Below are 9,728 nucleotides of genomic sequence, written 5' to 3'. Positions count from 1 at the left end.
TCTGTATCTATCTGTCCCTGCTAGAGCTGTCTTCTCAACAGGTCTCCTTGTGTCCCGGGTGTACTGTCACGTCCTTCCCCTTGTTATGCTCTGATTGAGCACCCCTCTTTGTCAGCAGCATGGAAAACTTCCCTTTCATGCCTGTACATGCATGCGTGCCTTCTCCTTGTCTAATCTCTCCCATGCAGTCTTCTCCGCAGAGTGCTTGCTTGCTCCATAAAACCTTGGGACCAGAGACGCCAAGAGATGCTTGGGACCAGAGACGCCAAGAGATGCTTGGGACCAGAGATGCCAAGAGATGCTTGGGACCAGAGACGCCAAGAGACGCTTGCTAGGATTTCAGGGTACACCTTTAAAGTTGTCCATATTACTGCTATTCTTTATTTTATCCTATTCTTATTTTAATGATTTATTGGAGACACTGATTACACAGCAATTATTAACTCCATTATAGAATTCTTTCGTGTCTGACCTCTTAGGGTTTGAGCAACATGAATGGCACAGTTGTATCCGTTCAGGCTCTGAAGGGAAACTGAGTCCTCTACAATCAGGTCTGAGTGAAGACCAATTCAGGAAGGGGGAGGGGTACACCCTGAGGACAGGGTGATATGGACTTCTCCCCAAACCTGATGTCAACACGGGAGGAAGAAGGCACTTCGTCGTTTTGATTCAGTCTTATGCCTTTTTAAGCATCATGTCTGTAATAGTCACTCTGTGATTAGGGTGCTTGAGGTAAAACTTGGAAGGCTCATTCCATGGTTGCTTAGCGTTGGGAAAGTGAACAGAGTATCGTTGTGATGGGAGCTCATGGCCAAGGAGTTGCTTCAGCTCAGGGCAGATGTGGAAGGGGTCAGGGGCCAGACATGACCTTCAAAGTTCTTAAAAACATCTTAAAACAATATGTGAACCCCTATAGAGGGCAATCTTTATTCAAGCCATAACATTACTGTTTATATGTTATATGTTATATTTCGATTATAAGTCCAAGCGTGTGGATTTTAATGCTTTTGTTTACAGCTACACCCATGGGACCTGGAATAAGGATTATAAAGAGTAGCAGGAGCTGCGCAGGAAGAAGAAGGCTTTCCGGGGTTTAGTCTTCCCATCCATGTGGTCAGGTCACAGCTCAAACTCTGCCTTAAGAGCCCGATGGGGATATTTTTATACCCAGAGATTATCAAAAGGATTTTTTTGCATTATTGTATTACACGTCCACCAAGTTAACAGAGTTTAGTGTACATTTTATACTCATTAAACACCTTGGTGTTTGATAACTACATGAATTACTTAAATTACTGATCTTTTTAGAACACAAGTAAAAGTTAATGTTGAAAATATACTTTAAAACAAATACATATTAAATATCATCTAAGATGAGTTGTACCCATGGTTCAAATGTGTTATGATTTCCCAATGTTAGAATCGCTCAAATCCTTTGCCCTCTGATTTTGAAGCTCTTCCCACTAGAAATAAAGGTTTGCTTGTTTGCTTGTTTGTTTGTTCCTGCCACACTGGTATAGGATGGGTCTTTTGACTTGTGTGGCCAATGGAGTGTGGATGGGAATCTTAGCGTGTGCATTCAGGGTCAATGCCCTAACTCTCTGCCATTCATTGTGAAACACCAGTGTTCTGGGTAGCCACTGATCCAAAGGATAGACAGTTACACACCATAGGGCTGTATCAGCTTCCTGGGCATGGGGTCCGGCCTACTGCTAGTCTGAACAAGCCATCACCAGCTTGAAGACCTGTGAGCAAGAAATGCATGTTTTAACTCAGTTTATTTAGGTTGGCGGGTTATTCTATAGTATCATTGAAGGAGTAGCTGATTCAAGCATTACCCAGGACAGAGGCAGGAAGGGTTGTATGTCGGGGAAAGCATTAAAATGTCTATTCGATACATACTCATGCATGTCAAGTTGGGCACCTCAACAGTTGGCGCTAACAGAACATCTAATGACATCTTTACTTCAGATATGCACATCTTTTTGGAGAAAAACAAAAAAGTAAGAATCAGGACTTTGGAGAAAAAAAATCAAAACACAACAACAAAAACCACAATGTGCCTTGAATGTAAGTGGAAAAGCCACCACAAACAGGCCACAACAGGAACACAGGGCAGGGGCATGCATAACCTCCTGTGCCATTCAGCTTGGGGTTTCTGGCTGAGTTTTCCTGGGACTCCTTGGCAGCTGGGATAACTTTCATCCTTGGAGCAGCTTTAAAGATTTGATTTTAAGTGTGTGTGTGTGTGTGTGTGTGTGCGCGTGAGTGCAGGTACTCATGAAGGCCAGAACAGCACAAGTTCAATCCCCTGGGTCTGAAGTTTCAGGTAGTTGTGAGCTTCCTGACTTGACCACTGGGAACGGAACTCTAGTCTTCTGTAAAAGCAATCTGACCCATTGAGCCATGTCTTGAGCCCCCAGCTTTAAGTCTCTTCCCTCATATTTCCTTCTAACCATAGCCCTGGAGAGGTGGCTATCGATATTGGCTCCAAACACCTATGGTTGATCTTTCTGTCTTTGCTACAGGTCACGCTATAAGGAGGTGGGAGAGTGGGGTGCAGTAAGTCGCCCAAAGTGAGATGGCATCACCCAAGATTCTCTGTATGTTCCAAACCACCTTCAAAATACCTAAGCCAAGCTGGTTAATGTAATGAAAATTGATTCAGAAAAACTCTGTCCAGTAATTTACAAGCTTCCAGTCCTGTCCCTGGTAGTCTCCTAAGTTGATCTCTGTTTAGTGACAATAGCTTATACTTGTAGGTATTTGCAAATGTCCAAGGATTGGGGGCTCTGAGTGTATCTGTCCTGTCACCCCATTCTGAGACAGTGGAAGAGACTACCTCATTTTACTGAGCTCCAATGAGTGTTACTGCTTGCCCTAGATAAACACGACTCGCCATCTCAGTTGAAGTAGAATTACGTTTTTTTTTTTCTTAAATGTGCATTGGTATTTTGCCTACATGTATGTCTGTGTGAGAAGTGTCCAATCTTGGCGTTACAGATGGTTACGAGCTGCCATGTGGGTGCTGGGAATTGAACCCACGTCTTTTGGAAAAACAGTCAGTGCTCTTAACCCTTGAGCCATCTCTCCAGCCCAGAATTATGCTTTTATTAGCTATTGTTTTTATTTTGTATTATTATCTGTGAAGACATTTTCAAAAATCACTCTAGATTTTTTTTTTTTAAATTTGGATCACTACTTTGCCTCATATTTTCTCAATGGTGAAAACTGTCATTTAATGGGCTTGCCTCAGAGGTAAAGATGCTCAAACAGTGTGACAAACACAAGTTACAGAGTGAAAAAATAAATGTTTCATTGTACTGTTGTGCTGTTTCCAGGTAGGTTGGCTAGTCTGATGCTAATATCTCCATGAACTTGGATTTTTATTTTAATTAGGAGCTTGGCAGGCCTTAATTTAGATACAAATGTGCTTTCTAAAGGACCTTTTCTTCCATACGTCATAACTGTTAGATCAACACACATAAGTCAAAGCCACTTCACCACACTCCACACAGAGAAAGGATATTCCATTTTTTTTTGTTTGTTTACAGTTTTTCACTTTAAATTGACAGCTTCTTATTCAGTGTCTACAGCACACAACAGGACTGGACAGACTCTCCAACCTTCAACACCCCGGATTTCTATCAAAGACAGCAGTCTCCCACATTTCCTTAAACAATCTAATGGAGCTACAACAAGCAAAGGCTTCGTTCCAACCATAAAAACAGAGCCTACAGCTACCGAGGCTGGTTTCTTCGAGCCAAGAGTTGCCATCTTGTTTACAAGAGAAAAAGCCATTCTCTGTACTGTATACATGAGCTGTGCAGAGCTGTTTGTTTGGTTCTCAACAAAGACAATACAAAAATAAATTAGGCCTCGATTTGGTTGAGGTAAGCACTCTCTCGAGCCACAGCTGTATAGCTAACTGGTCTGTAATTGCACGGCCTCTACCGGAGGGACGGTTTATTCTCTTGCTTGCCACACTATAGGCCACGCAAGGGGGAAGCACTCCAAGTTTCAAGGGCTGCAGTGTTTGGGTGCCTGCCAGGACAGATCTGTTTAGCAAACAGGCTGGAGGGTGCTTATTAGTAGGTTGTGGCTTGCAGACCATGAAGCCCTGGGGCCAGATGCACTGATCAAATGGTGGATCTCGGTGACGGCAAGCCATTGGCTGAAAGGAAGAAGAACAGTGCCACATCTGCTTCTCACAGGCCTTAATTACGCCACTGCGAATGCCTTCTTCTCCAACTCTTTCTGTTGGTCCAGAAGGCAGGCTATTAAAGATTAACATAGGAACTAGTTTTCAAATTAAAACGTAGGCTCTTCTGATGAGTTACAGAGGTATTATTCATCCTACAGGAAGAAGGCTCGGTTAGTCTGGGAGAGTGGAATCAGATTTCTAGTGGAACAGAATACATCTTCTTTCCCTCAATTGCATTTATTTACTTATTTTTTTAAATTACTAGTCTCCTCTGCCCCCTACTTAGATTTTTGTTTCTATTGAATGACTCAAGGTGGCTTGAGGCTTTAAATTAGTGCCTGGTTCAGTATCGTTGAGGCCTTAAAAGAAGGAAGCCAGTCTGACCTATGGTACATCATTTAAGAAAAATCTGGTAGTTTCATCTTTGGCTCTCCCAGAGTCTCTTCCGTGTGTTTGTGTAGGTCTTTAGGGAGAAGCAGCAGAGAAGGGAGCTTCGCAGTGTTGCGGTGCCTCGGGGCTGTTAACTCAGGGATGCAGATTTATGCTTCCGTCCTGTCTCTGGGTACCGGGGATGAGCAAGAACGTCTGTGTCTCTTCGTCTCCCATTGGCTGGTTAATGATTTTTCTCTGTCAAAGTTAAGAGACAGTTGTGCATCAAATGTGAGTCTTGAGGTCTTAACCTGTGCACAGGGCAGAGGAAGGGAGACAGGAGCACACAGAGATCAACATTTGCTGAGGTCCTGGTGAGTGAGCCCAAAGATCACTCTCCTCCCGAAAACCACATCTACTGGTGATGACGCAACGACAGCACAATGTGGAAAAAAACCTTTCTTGACGTTACTGATATTTTAATACAGATTTTGAGACATTCTGGTAAACGTACTGAATGGAAGACAATTTTATTTATGGTTTTAATGGAATGCTTAGGCCTACTTTACACTGTAATATTGCCACAAGTGAAGTGACTTTCAGCTATTCAGAACAACGTCTTAGTTCGGAAAACCATAATCCTAAAAAGCGTGACTTCTACAACTTTGAAATTATTTGGTATTGATAACATTGGCCATGTTTCTTACCAAAACTTTTCACTCCAACCAAATACACAATAGCAAATTTCGAGGTCCTTTGGTTGGACCTCAACATAATTTTGCTCATTGCAGCAAAACTGTTCTTTGTTAGGTTACCCCACGGCCAGTCTGTATTTTAGGTGGGTCTTTATTGTTTTAGTGAGCTTATCGGAGGGGAACAAGCAACTTTGAAAGTGCTTAAATTTGTGCAGCTGGAACTTGTAAACCTCTCTGTATGAGAGTTTCTTCAGAAGCAGGAAGCTGGGCTACAGCTGCTGAACAGACACACAGGACGGCCACAGCCTAAATGTCTGACTCTTCACCTCAATCCAGCACCTGTCTTTGAGCCCTACCACTTTCGTATGTTGTGTTTGGGAGAAGGCAAAGTAGGACCTGGCTTCATTTCCCTGGGAACAGGAGGTGAGCTGGAAGGCAGCTTTGCTGGCGCACAGTGGCGAGATGCTCTCGCAAGCCCGGATTTGTGGGAAGACAAATCAGATGAGCTTGAAACTGTTTGTCGTTTTCATTATTATTACAAAACATGCTTGATGCGCACACTGGAAACTCTAAAGTGAATATATTTCGAACGCTCAGATGTAGCTACTGTTTGTGTTTTGCTGTTTGCCCATTCTGATCACTTTTCTGTACATGTGTGGCGTATGCAAACGTGTTTGTACACTGAAGCCACATTGCTGAGTTTTAACCTTCTTTGATCTGAACACCTAGACTCAGGGCACTAGGACCATCTCCTCCCTTCATTGAGATAAACTCCGACTGACCCCACTTTATCCAAATCAGTGCACAGCTTCTTGACACAAAGTGCTTTGTGTGGGGTAGTTGAGAAGACAGGAAGAAGAGTAAGAAAGCCTATAGGTGATTTCTCTTAATGGTCCTGATGAAGCAAACTAACAATTTTTAAGTCTGCTATCTGCAAATTTTGGTATTTAACATAATTTCCCAGCTGGTTTTGTCAATGAACCAAGTCTCGAATGAGCGAACCTTGAACTCGCCTCAGGTGAGTAGAACTCTTGTGTGGTGCTTCTCACCTCCCTTTCTTGCGCTTCCACCTTGATCACCCCCATCTTTAGCAGCCTGGAGCCTGGAGCCTGGAGCCTGGAGCCTGGGGCCTGGAGCCTGGAGCCTGGAGTCTGAACCTGGAGCCTGAGCCTAGATTCTAGATCCTGGAGCCTCAGCCTGGAGCCTGGATCCTGGAGCCTGGATCCTGGAGCCTAGAGGCTGGAGCCTGGAGCCTGGAGTCTGGCTCCTAGAGCCTGGAACCTGGATCCTGGATCCTGGAACCAGTAATTTAACACCAGACCTCCTTTTTAATTTTGTTTTTGTTTTTGTTTTTTTCAAGACAGGGTTTCTCTGCATAGCTTTGGTTGACCTGGACTCTCTTTGCAGACCAGGCTGGCCTTGAACTCATAGAGATCCACCTGCCTCTGCCTCCCCAGTGTGGGGATTACTGGTGTGTGCCACAGGCCTTCTTCTTAAGTTGAAAGCAGTGATGACTTTTAAGATGCACAGGTCTCACTAAGTAAGAAGGAAGTTCTGGATACTTAGGGTATTATATTCAAAGGAAAGGCACAGGAATGAAATTGTTTGTTCTACATACAAACACCGGTCCCTGTTGCACCAGGCACTGTGCTCTAGGTGGGGAATAGGACAACTGTAAAGAAAAGATGTCTGTTTCCCAGCCAGATTTTTCACTCAGGCAAGAAAAGCAGTCCATTACTGTGCATAGCTGCTGTGCTTTGAGGACCAGGAAGTCTAATAGAAAACATTAGCCAGAAGAGTGGGCGAATGTTGAAAAGAAGGAGAAAGAGAAAGAAAGAAAGAAAGAAAGAAAGAAAGAAAGAAAGAAAGAAAGAAAGAATGCTCTAGACTTGAAGGGCCTGGAGAGAGGAACAGAAAGGAGTAAGTGGCCGAGCAGAAGTCATGGTGATTCCTAGTTTTCAAGCAGGGACACCTGTGAGTGGTCACATACTTAGGGCGTCTGGCAGCAGCAGGCGGCTCCTTCTGCAGAACTGCAGCGGCCAGCCACAGACATCTCCCCCCTCCTCGTTCAAGGCATGGTCCTAGCAACAGCACAGTGTGCGGAGAGCTTCATGCCTATGGCGCTGTGTAAGCATTTTCCAGTAAGTGTGGCTCAGATAATAACAGCTAGTATGTGAAGGATGCTTGCTATGCCACACATTTTCTCATAGAATCTCCATAGAAGACTCATGGGACCAGGCTTAGGGATCATAAGGCCTGTGAGCAGCTGTCAAGATTCAAATGCAGATCAAAAACCTACAAATTGTAGGAAATAACCTTCAGGTAGTCTCCTTGCACCATCCTGCTCATACCTTCCAGAGAAGTTCAAAGAAATCTATTCATCAGCTGAGAGCTCTGTAAGCTATGGGCTGATTCTGGCATCACAACTAGAAAAACTCCCTCTATAGATCAAGATTTAAGCAGACGATCGTTCCTGTTCTAACATCCTGTCTCTAAGCCTGGCCGCCAAGGCTCTGCCTGTAAGGCAATCACTTCTTCATCGAGATTGGAACTGATTAACAAGATGCCCCTTAGGGTCAGAGCTTTCCCCGAGGAGTAGGTTGGGGACCTGGAGAAAGTAAAGCCATTTTGAAAATTTGGCAACTTTGGGGGATGGGGGGGCAGAGAGGAGTTCATGAGTGTTTCTCTGTGTAATATCATCAAGCCACTGAGGCGGCTGGGCTCTCACAGGCAGGATCACGACACTGGGCTGAGGCAGCTCAGCTTCTTTGCAGGCAGAGTTGGCTCATCAGTGTGCTGGGATACTGACACTCCAGGCTTGTGGATAGCCAGGCAGGGGCCAGAAGGTCCAGGGATGCTATCTCTGCCTGAAGGCAGCTTTGTCCACATTGCCATGGGGACTGTACAAATAGTGTCACTGTTGGAGTGACCTGATACAAGTGATGTTGGGAAGTCCTAGGTAGCGCTGTGGTTTCTGACCCTGGGCCGGGGTCAGCATTACTTGGACAGCTACTGAGAAAGAAGTGACCCTGTGTTCCCTCATGTTCACAGAATCAAGTTATTGGTTCGTGGGGCCAGGGAATGTATTCGAAAGCAGTGTGTGTGTATGTGTGTGTGTGTGTGTGTGTGTGTATGTGTGTGTGTGTTTGTGTGTGTGATTCTAATGCCCTTGGGTTGAAGGTCAAGGTCTGAAAGCCTCTGGCTTACAAGTGAGGGCTATGTGTTCCAGCTTGTGTATCTGTTCGTATTGTCTGTGAGGTAAACTTTAGCCCTGCTTTCTCTGTAAAATGTAGATAAAATATCGGTGTAATTACTAAAGAGGACGGATCCACATGAAGAGAACTGAAAAAACAAAACAAAAAACAACTTAGTTCTTACTGGTTTGTTTTGTTTGTTTTACTATGAGACCGTCTCTCTATGTAGCTCTGGCCATCTTGGAACTTGCTATGTAGACCAGGCTGGCTTTGAACTCACAGAGGTCCATCTGCTTCTGCCTCCTGAATGCTGGATAAAAGGAGTCCACTCCAGGCCTGGCTGTTGTCAGCAGCAGTAGCATAGTTTCCGTTTGCTGATACTTGAGTTCGTGTGCGCATCTACGGCCATTCCATTACTGTGTTTATTACTCAGGGCTAAGGGTTCGGAACAGCTCGTCCTGGGTCCCGTGTATTTAGCAGGTTAGGTCCTGCCCTGGACACATTTGCACTCCTGTAGGGACCCAGCTGGTCTTACCCAGGAATTGACCACAGCTTTCCTCATTCATGGCCTGAGCAATTTGGCTGGGGCTAATTTTGGTGTGAAAGGAACAGCGCTTGCCAACGGTGTGATCCAGAGGCAAGAGGAGTGTTCAGAGTGCTCGCGTCTTCTGCTATAGATAAATCCACACTGCACACACTGCAAGTAGAAATCCTGGCAACATTTGGTTTTACATTACATTCTATCTTGACCCAGGCTTCCCGGGGAATTAATAAGCGCCTTTGGTAGACAAGTAGACATTTCCCCCCTCAGTCAAAATTAAGAACAGTGCCATCTTCTAGAAGGTTTTAGAGAAAGAAAGAGGAAACCCAACTACGGCAAATGATTAAAAGGCAGCACCACTTTTAAAGATAAAAGTTTATAATTAGCATGGAAGTTCTAGAATTTAAAATGGAAAGTTTGTGAAGCTATAGGGAAGCAGGATAAACCCCAACGACAAAATAACAGGTTTCAGATGTTAAAAATACCCACCAGTTAACCCAAAGCGAACCAATTATAACACATTGCCTCTAATGCATGGATCTGCAACCTGGAGGTAAGTCCCCAACTTACAGGAAATGTCAGCTCCTTAATACTAATTAGCAAACTTTTGTCTCCAAAATTAGAATTCCAAGTTGCTCTTCTGTTCCAGCGAGCTTGCTGAATTCAGTACTGTCTTTGCACTTAACAGGGAATAAGCACGCATGTGGCTCATCGCGGTCAAGCGA

Source organism: Acomys russatus, chromosome 12, assembly GCF_903995435.1.
Source record: "Acomys russatus chromosome 12, mAcoRus1.1, whole genome shotgun sequence".
In the NCBI taxonomy this organism is placed as follows: domain Eukaryota; kingdom Metazoa; phylum Chordata; class Mammalia; order Rodentia; family Muridae; genus Acomys; species Acomys russatus.
Note: the sequence above shows the minus strand (reverse complement) of the source record.